The 14,287-nt window shown below is 30.8% G+C and overlaps 1 protein-coding gene across 2 annotated transcripts in view; it reads right to left on the bottom strand.

Moving 5' to 3' along the window:
- LOC127067632 (semaphorin-1A) overlaps positions 1-14,287 on the bottom strand; it is a 277,942-nt gene that overhangs the window by 260,944 nt on the left and 2,711 nt on the right. The window lies entirely within an intron of this gene.

Here is a 14,287-nt window from a genome sequence, read left to right as displayed (position 1 = left end):
GCAATCCATTTGGATGAGAGAAAAATATCATTGAATTTTTTAAATGAAGCTAAGATGAAAATATTTATAATTAATATAATTTGTAATGATAATATGTTTAGATGTGTATATATATGGATTTTATGTATCGATTATGTAATTTAAAATAATTATACCTTTTGGTATATACTATATTCGAATTTTAAAGTAATTAAAAATAATTGTATCTTTAGGTATGGTTCTATATGCGGAGCTAAAGATAACGGAGACGATTTTATTAAAGTTTAAATTCCACTTGCACTATATTCAACTAATATCTCTTTAATTATATAAATTTTTTCGATTATAATTAGGTATATCTAATCCTAAAATATATAAAATTTAATGGTACTCGATATAAAATTAATCAATGTTAAATAATTATTTAAATTAATATTCTTCTAATTTTTTTTGTTTAATTTCTAAACACACATACACATATGCACATTAACGAAAAATTAACCTCAAAAATTGATATTCCAAAAAGAGCAAGGCAGTCGCCATCTTTGTCAGTCGCCATCTTTGTTTCTCTATCTATCTATGAATTTATTTTGCTATTCGTCAGATATATAATTTTCCAATTCATATTTGGATAATAAAAAATATTATTAAAATAAACGTCCACGATAGGTTAATCAACGAGACTTGTATATAATTGTTATATATTCAAAAAAAAAAAAAAAGAAAAAGATTCACGTGTAAAAAAAAAAAATGTCGTGTGAAAAGTCAAATAGACATATATCTCTGTCAGCTGCCATTTTGGTTTCACGCTATAATACGTAGATATTTACGTGCGATTATTATATATGCACGAGCAAGTCACCTATCATCTGTCAATAATTCACGACTAGTATCCATCCAAAATGACGATAAACATAAAATTTTCATTCTTACGTTTCGCGTCAATGTTCCACCGGGCAATTTCAAAATTCGTGCCAATTTATCCGAGCGCATGATTACATATAATCACAATCTATTAAACCATATCACTTAATTATTCTTCGCTTTATTATTTATTAATCTAAAAACGTTAAAAACGTCAATAAAATCAAAGGAATGTTAGAAAAAGAAAGTTAAAATTGAAACGACCAATTTTGCGAGGCTCAGTGTACATTACAATGTTAATTATAAATAAACATTATAACGTTTGTGTATTAATGTTACCAACATTAAAAGACTAATTAAATCTAACGTGCATGTATGTATACGTGTAAATCTGTCTCTGTGTGTGTATGTGCACTATTTATAGATTATTAACATACAAAAATATTTAATGCTCTATTGATATTCTTCTTTAACGAGAAATGTATACGAACCGATTAGACCGAGTTAGGAAAAGATTAAATTCAAACGAAAGAGATAGAGATAGAGATAGAAATAGAGAGAAAGAGAGAAAATTGTGGCTGACCACGATAGGATGTTACAAACTTCTCGCATGGGTAATAAATCGTGAAACGTAGAGAAGCCGTCATTGTGCCGGGCACGGCCCGTACGAATACGATGCATTAATCTGCTGGTACCCTAACGAACGCGTACCTTACTCGATATAAATTATGCATCGCCACGGAATCAACGTGGAAACGCTTACGTAGACGAATGCATGATTTATATCTGGTGGTGCATCCTGAAGATCCAAGCGTTGTTCATTACCGTCGAGCTGTACACAATAACGCACGAATTTCGAGCACAAATCTCTCTCTCTCTCTCTCTCTCTCTCTCTCTCTCTCTCTCTCTTACATACATACATACATACATACATACAAATATACTTGCTCTAACCCAAAGGTTTGACTACAGATTTAACGGGAAAGCGATAAACGCCGATCGATTATGTCGACGACGATCTTGCGAACTAGTTTATTCTCCCTCTAAACCGCGAGATAGCCCTACCATGAGGTTTCATTATTTTAGACAAACCTATGCCATACACGTATACATATTTACGTATATACGTATATGTATATTTCCAACGAAACTGTATTATACGAAGAGGTTATATCGTGTTTGTCTGTATATATCGGCAGAGATCGTAGGCAACGATCAATCGAACCGATTCCCAGTAGTTTTGTTCGTATGTCAATTGTATATATGTATCTATGTATTTGTGTAAATATATATATATATATGTATGTATGTATGTATGAGTGTATATGTGTTTCTGCGCGCGAGCGTATGTATGATGTGGTAAAGTGCTAGATAGCTAATCATAACGTATCCACGTCGGTTTGTATCTCGCTACGATTGGTCCGTTGTGGTATTTCTCACCAAGCGGATAAAGTTAGCGTAATCGGGATTAACTGGAACCCCTAACAGTAAAAGCCCATCATATTCAAGGTAATGCCAACGGCAACGTTAGCGATAATGAACTCCCAAAATTCGGTGTCTTATAACGAGGGCTTTACGTCGTTCTAGTTAACTGGATATTTGATTGACTAGTAGAGTTAATATCATCGATATATAAACGTTCGTGATTTCATTATCTTTTCTTTTTCTTTCGCTTTTTTATCGGATTTTCTTTCAATTTTATCAACAATACAAAATTTCTAATATAAATATATATATAAATTATAACATATATGTATATTATATATTATGTACTATATATATGTATATTTATAAAATATAATATATTTAATAAATGATATTTATGTATATATTACATACACAACACACACACACAGATATATATATATATATATATATATATATATATATATACACCATATATATAAATCTAAATTATAGTATATAATATATTAATGAATGAGGCTGGAAAAGTATAAAAACGTTTTTTAAAGAAAATTCGTTTTTTAAAAGAGCAATGAACTGATTGATCTTATAATTTTAATGATAAATTCTTAAAATGATAAACGAATGATAAAGCAATTAAGATACATACATACATACATACATACATACATACATACATACATACATACATACATACATACATACATACATACATATATATATATATATATATATATATATATATATATATATTTATATTATCATTCGTATTGTACTTTCGTTATTTTCAAAGGAATTCATTAGATTAGATAGATGAATGCAAAGGGTAGGAATAGAATAAAGGCGAGAGTATTTCATTTTCCATGAATCACCCCGCTTAGATTTGAAAATGGCGCATATTTACATATATTACATCACCCCAGATGGCGTTCCGTTCGCTAACTTGCCCTCCTCGAGTCAAGTATTTCCGTGTCCCCTGGGAAAGTATTTGTTCTATGAATAGTTTCGTACAGATATTTTCTCTCTCACTCTTTCTCTCTCTACCCCTCTCTCTCTCTCTCTCTCTCTCTCTCTCTCTCTCTCTCTCTCTCTCTCTCTCTCTCTCTCTCTCTCTCTCTCTCGTTCTCTTTGGGAAAATGCTGAGAGGAGCTTGGAATTCTTTAGATGGACGTATTCGTGGCATATCTTGGAAAAGTCTAGAAGGAATGGGATTTCAGATAGCCGAGAGCTTCGAAAAAGTTGGCGCGAAGGGAGACGAAGTTCCTCTTTTCTCTCTCTCTCTCTCTCTCTCTCTCTCTCTCTCTCTCTCTCTCTCTCACACACACACACACACACACACTCTCCCTGTCTATGCCTTTCTTTCTTTTTTATTGTTTCTTTTTCTCTCTTTTTCCTTCTATCCATCGTCATGTCTCGAATGGATAGGAAGTATGGCTTTTGATCGAAAAGCTCGCGTTCGAGACGACGTTGGTCGTTTCTCTTTCTCTTTCTCTTTCTCTCTCTCTCTCTTTTTTCCTTCCTTTTCTTTCTTTCTTTCTTTCTTCCTTTTCCTATCGTTCGGTTTTTCTAGAGAAAAATTTCGGCTAGAAACGCGAGGACGTTCTCTCGAGCGAGGAGGCCGCATTATCGATCCGTCGACGAGTTTCGAAATACCAAAGGGAACGCATGTTTCCAGCCCAGTGATCTCTCTCTCTCTCTCTCTCTCTCTCTCTCTCTCTCTCCCTCTCTCTCTATCTCTCTCTCTCTCTCTCTCTCCCCCTTCCTATGTCTATCTCTATCTCTATCTCTCTCTACTCCCTTTATTCGTTGTAACGACGAACTCGTCGCTATCATCTTCGTCGTTGTCGTAGTAGTCATGATCATGATCATCGTCATCGTCATCGTCATCGTCATCGTCATCGTCAACGTCATCGTCATCGTCATCGTCATCGTCATTGTCATCGTCATGTTATTTTCTGGGATTTAAGCGTGTCGTAACATATGTTGGATAGAATATTTCGTTTTCGAAACGTGCGAACGAAAAATCGCCGAACATCTCTTCTCTTTTTTTTTCTTGTCACATGATGAGAAGAAAAAAGAGAAAGAAATATAAAAAAGAAAAAAGAATAAGTGGATCGACGTTACACCGTATTATTTAATCTCGTTTTTCCCATGATGTAATATTTTCTATTAATATAATATGAAATATCTGTGTCTGTGTGTGTTATGTCTGTAAAAAGTGTTTGACGATAGAAATATTATATTGATATTACCATTAATTTATCTTATTCAAAAAATAATTATACGCAAAACGAATAGAATAATTTTTTGATACATATATATTGATATATATATATACATATATATATATATATATTTTATTAAGTTAATTTTATTAAATTATTTTATTCAAATTATTTTATTAAATTTACATTTTTAACGAACGAAAGTCACGTCCGTTCTATATTTTTGTTTTTTTCTCTATCTCCATTTTTTTTTAGTTTTACTTAAACAAAACTAAGAAAAAAGCAACTGGTTTAATTTAAAAATAACTTTTCATTATACCTAATACATTCTTTATTCAATAATTTACTATGATTCTTTTTTTTTAATTCGTCTATTCGTCATCGCATTTCGTCTCATTTTCTTTTTCTTATTATTCTTTTTCTAAATTCTATGAGTCATACATACTCAGTTTCTCAATCGTTTTATCATTCTTTTATCATTTTAAGAACTTATCATTAAAACCGTAAGGTTAATTAGTTCATCGCTCTTTCAAAAAATGAATTTTTTGTTTTTACACTTTTCCAGTCTCGTTCATTATTGTATTATGTACTATAAACATATATATATTTATATATATATATAACTATTCATTTATATTAAAATTTCAATATTACTAATCAACTAACCCAACACCATGGTATAATACTATACTATAACGTATAAATAATAAATTATATTACAGTGTTAATTTAGATAGAAAATATAAAAAATTCCGACGTTTACTAAGTAATATCGTATTATATTCATTTGCGAAATTGAATAATTCCACAAAACGAAAAATAAAAAAAAACAGAATAATAAATCTATACCGTGCATTGTTATTGAAAAATTTCTTATAAAATACAATAAAAATAACATAACGAAACTATGAGACGATATTTCAGAAATGAATTCCTCTTATGTACAGAAGTAAAAAAAAAGTAATTTCTATCAACATAAGTACGGAAATGATTAATTTCTTAGTTATAAGACTTCGAAGTTATGATCTTGCTACTTACATTACTATCCACCAAGACGTAAACAAAATTGCATCGACTTGAAATTGCATTCATTTGAATACAATGTCTCACAAACACAACAGAATTAATGTAACGCAGAGTCATAGGTAAAACTTCAAGAACATCTAACAAAGCTTCAAAGCTAGGAATTTTGAATCATGTTCAGAATTCAATAAGACGATGTACCGAAGCGTTCCAGAATGTAAACGTTTCGAACATTTGATTTAAGGAAATGTCAACAGTGTATCATAATTTCTAAAAATAAAATAAACATAATCGCCATAGACACTAAGATCATATTTAAAACTCTTATAACTCATAAATCAATTATTTAAGAATTATATTTTATTAATGAAATCTATGTTTTTTTCCTTCTTTACATATGTATGAAATATCAATCCAAAAATTTCCTCGAATAGTTTTGTTACACCCTGTACATATTCAAATTATGCCGCATACATTCAAATTATACATTGTTACAATTTAATTTAATTTAATCCATTAAGACACACGCATTAGCTTCCGAAGTAAATTAATTTATTAATTAGCTATCGTTTAATGATATTAAACGTAATTATCGACGAAATTTATTTCAAACGTAAAATGTTAAATACCGATCAAATGCTCCATTTAAAGTGAAATATAAGAAAAATTTCAAAGAGTTTCAGTTGCTTCGCTTTGATCTGTTAACGATCGATTCGATATCAACAAACCAATCTCATTTCGTGTTACTTATTTATCCTCAAAACTTGTAATTATTTGAACGAATTAACTTTATTTTAATCTTCCTATAAAGGCCACAGACATTTTTACTAAACAATATTATTATAGCAATTAGCAAGACTACATATATAAACAAGTAAATTTCAAGAAATTACTTCGCGTTACCCTATTAATGGACTTACCAATCAACTTAATATACAAACCAATTTCATTTCGGATTACTTATTCATCCCCCCATCAAAACTTGTATTTGTTCCAACGAGTTAATAACACATTTTAGTTTTCGTATAAAGACCACAGATATATTCCCTCCTATCATTATAGCAATTAACGGTATTATACATACATATATACACCTACATACATATATATACATCTACTTCTAGCTTTTTCTTAATCTATAAATTCGTTAAGTAAAACCAAGTTACCTTGTAAAGCAAATAAACTATAAACCTATGTATAGAGCCAATATTCCTCTCCCTACCATCATCATCAACGGAGAAATAGATATATACATATAAATATATATATATATATATATATATATATATTTTTGTGTACATGTGTGTGTATGCCAGAAACAACGGAGTTCAACGATATATGCCTCCCCCTCCCCACCCCTCCAGCCCTATAACGGCAATATGCATCTCTCCCGGTGATTACAATTTCGGTTCTGCGCTGTGGTTTTCCCTCGTTGTAGAATTAGCAGAAATTCTGGCTCAGTGAGCAAAACAGTATCGTCGCCGCAACACAACACAACCGAAGCCGAAGTCGACGTCGAGGCCAGCGTGCTCTGCTGTGCTCTGTTCTGCTCTGCTCTCTCTTTCTCTCTCTCTTTCTCTTTCTTTCTCTCTCTCTCTCTCTCTCTCTCTCTCTCTCTCTCTCTCTCTCTCTCTCTCTCTCTCTCTCTCTCTCTCTCTCTCTCTCTTCGTATTAATAACGCGTGCTTCTCGCGTAATTTCAATAGCTAGCACGTTTCCTATATCTATACACATATGCACATACACATACACACATATATAGGAGCGCACACGTACGCATCCACGCATATATATATATATATATATATATATATATATATATATACGTGTTCAATATGAGGGTAGGGGTTGCCGAATGCGTAATGGTCGGTTCTAAAATCCATTTTTTGTGTTTTTCCCCCTTGTTTGTTTGTTTGTTTGTTTGTTCCTTTTTTCCATTATTTTTTATCCCTTCCATTTCTTTTTTTTACCCCGTCATTGCTGGAAAAAAAAGATATCCGATGTGTAAATATTCGATTACGTCTAATAAGTGATATCTGAATTTTTTTTTATCTGTTTTTTCTATTTGGACAAACGCAGTCGGATTTTTTTCAATGAGAAATATTAGGTACATCATTGACCTTAGTAAATTGATATATAAAGTAAAAGAAAGAACGAGACATATATATATATATATATATATATAAAACAGAATAAAAACATAATGATTGTAATAGTTACATCTTTGGAAAAGTCCAAGTACGATCGTTATAATTCTCTAATCAATTTATTCGATTGATAATATTTTTATTATACAAGTTTATTCTTCATTATTTTAATGTTCTTATATATGTAAATATATTTATCGTAAAGTGTTTGACTTGAAGAGTTTTTTTTTTTTCCTATTTATGTAGATACGTATTACGATTTTTATCGAATGTTTTATTTTTTTGTAAAGTCATAAAGTTTCCTAAATCTTTTTAACAGTCATGAATTGTAAAGTGTTTGACTTGCAGAATTTTTTTTTTCAATTTATATAGATAAGTATTACTATTTTTTATAAAAGTTACATCGATATTTATCGAATGTTTTACTTCTTTATAAAGTTATAAAGTTTCCTAAATCTTCCTAACAGCTATGAGTCATTTAATAACCATACCTACATTTGAATAATTACAATCTATCTGTGTAAAAAAAATGACTCAGGAGGAATTAAAAGAAAATTATTTTTGTTTTTTTGTAATTACGTAAATAGAAAAATATCATCAAGTGTATGAAACGCAAATTTAAAAAGATAAGGTAAAAATCTTTTATTATCGTTTCGATCATGAAACTTAAACCATCAACATATTAAAATTTAACGTAAATAAATTTCTTTAACAATTATTGTATATTGAATACTTTTCTCTTTTTGTTGCTGTTAAAAAAAAAATATATATTAAAATTGACAGAATATTTTATTGAATAGAATAATACTGACTATACTCAATTCAAAATTATTATTAAACAATATAGCAACACAAAAAAAAATCTTTTCCTTCGATCCAATCGTTCATTGCAATATTTGCATCTAAAAATTAAAAAAAAAAATATTTTAATCCTATCTTTTAATCGTTCATTTTATCTTATATTAAAAGAGAACTTATAACAACCATTTGTTGTTGGAAAAAGGTTAACGTCCGAGTTTAAGAGGCTACACAATTTCCAATATTAATTTGCATGAAAATTTATACTAATTGTAAATAGGAAACATGAAATAGGATCTCTTAAGAGATACAATTTTGGCAACTCTCTCTCTCTCTATCTCTATTCGCTTGCGTTTTGTAAAACGTATATAGGTCTCACGAAACGACTGAAAATGGTGAGGAAATGGTGAGAAGAAGGGGTGAAAGAGAGAGGAGGGTGGAGGGAGGTTGAGGGGGGAGGGGTGTGAAGGATGCTCTCTAACGAGTTCTACGCTCGAGACACGGTTCGTGGACTCTCATCGTTTTTGACGAGTTCATATACATATACAAATATATATATATATATATATATATATATATATATATACACATACACATACATATATACATATATATATATATATATACTCGGTGTTCCGGTAAGAGTGGTACAACCGAGCACAACTGAATGATTCTTCGCAAAAAAAATAAGTCGAAAATGTAGAGTAGAATTTTTTACTCACCAAGCTCCATTTTCGAGAAAAATAACTTTTAAAAAACTATTCGATAAATTTCAACTTACTATAAATTTCAGAACTGACGAATCTATTATACTTGTAAATACTTATTTACTCGTATTTGTTTTTACGAACACGTGCAATTATTATCGTGCTATCTATTGTTCTATTAATTTACTTTGTTACGTATTTGTTTCGAGCGAGTTTTCATGATTAACAATGATACTATGTATTAGATTGTAAAAAATTAATTTTATAAATATATAAATTCTGTGATACATGTTTGTGGACAGTTTGTGATACATGATTGTTCTCTTTCAAATAAATTATTAAGGGTTACTTGCTCGGTTGTACAAATATCAATGAAACATCCTGTATATTAGACTACCCCTAAAAATTTTTTTCGTATTTATATTATGGACGAAATATCTTCGTTATTAAAAATAATTCATGTTATATACGACACGACATTATCCTACCATTTTTCTTGTTTTTATAAGAAAAATAAAAACAAAAAGAAAACCATATATCAATATCTTTAATTTTTAATTCGTAAATTTTTTATTTATTATTATCGCAGAGGTATTTATTATTTCAAAAAAAAAAGAATCTCGATTCAAACGAGAACACGTTCAAGAACAGCTTTTTACCCTTTAACCTCTTCAAGGACGAATTTTTTAAAACGAAAAAGAAAATTATTCAATTTGTTGCTTGAATTAAATTTCATGTATCCTATATCGGCGGCAATGTAGTGTACCATATAAAAAAAAAAAATTGATAAAACAATAAATAATATCTATAAATAACAAATAAAAAACAATAAATATATATCCACACAAAAAATAATGGTCATATATCTTCCCGTTGAACGTTAATTCCTAATAAAGATTAATAAATTAAAACTGAACGTACAGATATTTGTGTGTGTATGTGTGCGTCACTATCATCCCTATAAAGGTTAAAGATAACAATGAACTTTGAGAAATACGATCGATTAGCTATCCGATTAAGCGATCTATTATTTTATAAGATAGTATTTTTCTAAGCAGTTCATTTTGTCGTACCAATCAAGGAAAAGTTCGAGAAATCGTTTTAATTATCACCGATACGTGTCCTTAACGCTATCATAGAGGTCACTCGTACTTTTTCCTACTATTTTCATTACACACTGAAACTCATTTTCAGTACGAGTGATTCTTTTTTCTTTCTTTTTTTTTTTTATTTTCTTCTTCCATTATTAGACAAACTGCAAAAAGATAATTGTTGTTGTACCATTATTGATCTATGATCTATGATTATATTCATGTGCTTTGTAAACTGTGTTACGATAACGCTACACGCAACATAATGATGCGGCCTGTCTGTCGTGCAATGCAGTTTTCTTTAATTGCGTGCAATTTACTTTGCAATTTGTTGCTCAGGTATTTTCATTCATTGTCGTTTAAAAAAAGAAAAAAAAAAGAAAGGGCAGAGACAAGTAGAAGATTGATCGAAATTATAAAAAGAAAAAAAAAACATATACCGAGAAAAAGGACACACAGACATGCACACAATATGCACCAACAAATTAGCGCACATGACGTAGATTAGGAACAAAGATTAATCGCAAAAAAATTACGTAATTAGTGAGAACTAATTCGTTCGAATCGTTATCGACTTAATGAAGGAATGATCGTAGAAAAGATTAAAAAAAAAAAAAAGGAAAGAAAGAAAGAAAGAAAAAGCTTTTACAAAATTAAATTTTTCTATTATTCTTGTATATCGTCATTATCGAATAAACTTATTTACTGCTTATATCGTTTATTCTACATTTTCAATATTTATTATATTAATTAAATAAACGTTTACTAAAAGAAAAAAAAAGAAAAAAAATCATTTTTTTTTTTACATATTTATTAAAATTTCACAAGTCTGTACTTTCCATAAAGATCACTTGAAAATGATATTATTTGTAGTTTTAAAATATCTAAAAAAAAAAAAAAGAAAAAGAAACATTGATAAGACATTTCACTGCTTAGATATTTACGACAGAATCACTGAGTAAAATAATAAAGCAATTTTTATCAGATTAATTTCGAGAGTATCTGAATTATATATCTTTTCAAATTTATGAATAAATATATCCATCCGTAATAAGTATCGACAACATGAAGAAACATTTCAGTTCACAGGGATTTTTTCTCATGATCTCACCCCTTTAAAACATCGTTTTCTATTTGTAAAAATGCAAATAGTGGGGGAACTTTGATATCGAAGGAATATCGAAGCTTGGATCGGACATTCGAGTTGATACATTCGCCAAGAGCAGTTGTTGTACACTCTCGTGACAGTCAGTTCTCGATCGATCAAGGCAACTCCAAACTTGTTAGAGATTGGCACACTGATGCAATACTAACGTTACTCGATATTCGATCAGTGTATATAACCTATATATAACAAAGTGTTTGATAAAAATATTTCATTATCAAGCAATCAAACGAAATGGAACGAACTGAAGAAAAAACAAGACCGCATAAAAATCATTATTGAAGCTGAGCTATCAATAACTTTGATGCAAATATTAAGGAAGAAGCTTCTCAATATTTTTAATCGGTCATATTACGTTTATTCTGTTTCGTTCTTTCGGCCTAGAAAATGCATCCTTCTGAGAATAATTACTTGAAGGAACATTCGAGGAGCTTGCTAAACACTGTTTTCACAGATGGGATTAATTGCGAAGCATGCTGTGGTTTAACGATAACACGTAGAACATCGTTGTTAAATCAAGTGTAGACGAAGATATCCTTAAAAATGTGATGAAAAATATGCCTTTGAATGATGTTCGCTAAAAAAAAAAAAAAATGTTATAATGTTGTTATAATTTATACATTTTTTAAATATTATCATATCCCTTTTTTTTTATATATATAATACAGAGCGATGTGATCATTCAAAAAATAAAGGTAATATAAGGTATTAACGTTACGAAAATATCCTTGATACGTTTTAATTTATACATTTTTCAAATGTACTATTTTTCTCTTTCTTTGTAAGATAAAACGATATGACGAGTTGAAAAAAAAAGAGATTCCTACAGGATGTTTTTAAATATACTTGGGATATTCACAAAAATAATCACAAAGGATGTTTCATTCTAAAAAGAGCGAATCACGCAGTTGCCAAAGTCATCGTGATATATAAATCTTCGAATATAATTAACATTGACATTTCTTCGTTTTAAATTTAACAAATACTTGAAAAAAAGAAAAAGAAAAAGAAACCACTTCTTCGTTATCACTTTTCATACGATATTATATATTAATCTTAGTTCATATAACTCAGCAATGATATAATAGACAAACAAAAACACTTGTAAGTTTCAATTTTTCTAATACATTAATTATTATATCAATCCAGTCGTAATAAAATATGAAATCCGTCATTTTGACGGATGGTTTGGTAGATCTAATTGTAACAAATAAAATTAATTTTCGTTCAAAAATGTATAATTCTCGTATAAATCTCGCGAAGTCACTGAAAATGAGAGAGGGGTTGGATGAAGGGGTGTGAAGGATGTCCTTTAACGAGTTTCAAGCTCGTTTGTGGATCTCATCGTTTTTGACGAGTCCATCTTCACATATCTATATGTACACACACATACACACAGAACATCTAGGTCTATATAAACACGTGTACATATAATATATACATATATACGCGCGCGCGCGCGTGTGTGTGTGCACATATTCACACACACGTGTACGAAAAAGAGAAAGAAAGAGAAAGATAGAGAAAGATAGAGAAAGATAGAGAGATAAAGCTCGAAGAAACGTTTTCAATGCCGTGTGAGAATTGAAATTCTAGTCTCTCGCGAGATCGTCGACTCTCGCTTGCTTGAGGCGTCGTCTCAAAGTATATATTGCATCCCATATGTGCGCGCGCGAGCGCGTACACATACGTATATATGTCGTGTATATAATGTATATATATATATAATATATAATACATATATATTATATATAATATATATAGTGTGTATATATATACACACATATATATAAACATACGCGCACACGTTCATATATACATATATATATATATACGTATGTCTCTCTTCCTCTCTATATACATATAAAGTAGATATATACACGGAAGATACACGCGATCGCGTACGTATACATGCAATGGCAACGACGACGACTACGATGGCAATGGCAACGACGATGGCAACGACGATGGCAAGGAGGACGACTATGTCGGTCCATAGAGCCAACGGCGGCACACGCTCACTTCGAAGCAATTTATTTCGCTCCTTCTCTCCTTCTATGCTCGAAATATCGTGCCGTGGTGGCGTGGAAAGAGTGATGGATGTTGGGAACCACACCGTGCTGAGATACGCCAAAGACATACATACGTACATACATACGTACATACCATATACATATATACATATATACATACATACATATATATATATATATCACATACACATTTAGAAATACAGGAAGGAAAACCGAGGTGAATGTCGTCGTCATCCTAGTCGTCGTAGTCGTCCTAGCATAGTCGTCATAGTCATCGTGGTAGTCGTCATAGTCGTCGTAGTCGTTGTAGTTGTCGTAGTGTCGTTAAGGTCGAGTGCCTCAAATGTGGGACAGACTTTATATACTCTCCTACGATTCGCCGTTCTTCTGTAATACCCTTCGTGAGCTTACGCGTCAATCGTTATCGTCACTCTGTGTGTGACGCTAAAACGAAAAAGAAAGAAAGAAAGAAAGATAGAAAGAAAAAGAAAGAGAGAGAGAGAGAGAGAGAGAGAGAGAGAGAGAGAGAGAAAAGAGAAAGAGAAAGAGTATTGGACGACAAGCGTCCTTTTCCTCTTGCGGACTTTTGTGCGTTTGCTTTGATCCTTTCCGATGTCGTTCCATCTATCTATCTCTCTTATTTTCTGTCTCTTTCTCTTTCTCTCTCTCTCTCTCTCTCTCTCTTTCTATCTATACCATGTCTCTTTCTCTTTCTCTTTCTATCTCTATCTCTTACACGTATGCAACACGTTTATCGGTATTTCACTCGACCTCCGGCGATAAACCAAAGCGATAAGATCGAACAAAAGAGTCTTCTTCCTATTCCAACCG

Source organism: Vespula vulgaris, chromosome 11 (assembly GCF_905475345.1).
Source record: "Vespula vulgaris chromosome 11, iyVesVulg1.1, whole genome shotgun sequence".
NCBI classification, from domain to species: Eukaryota; Metazoa; Arthropoda; class Insecta; order Hymenoptera; family Vespidae; genus Vespula; species Vespula vulgaris.
Note: the sequence above shows the minus strand (reverse complement) of the source record. Positions and strands in the feature narration are given on the sequence as shown.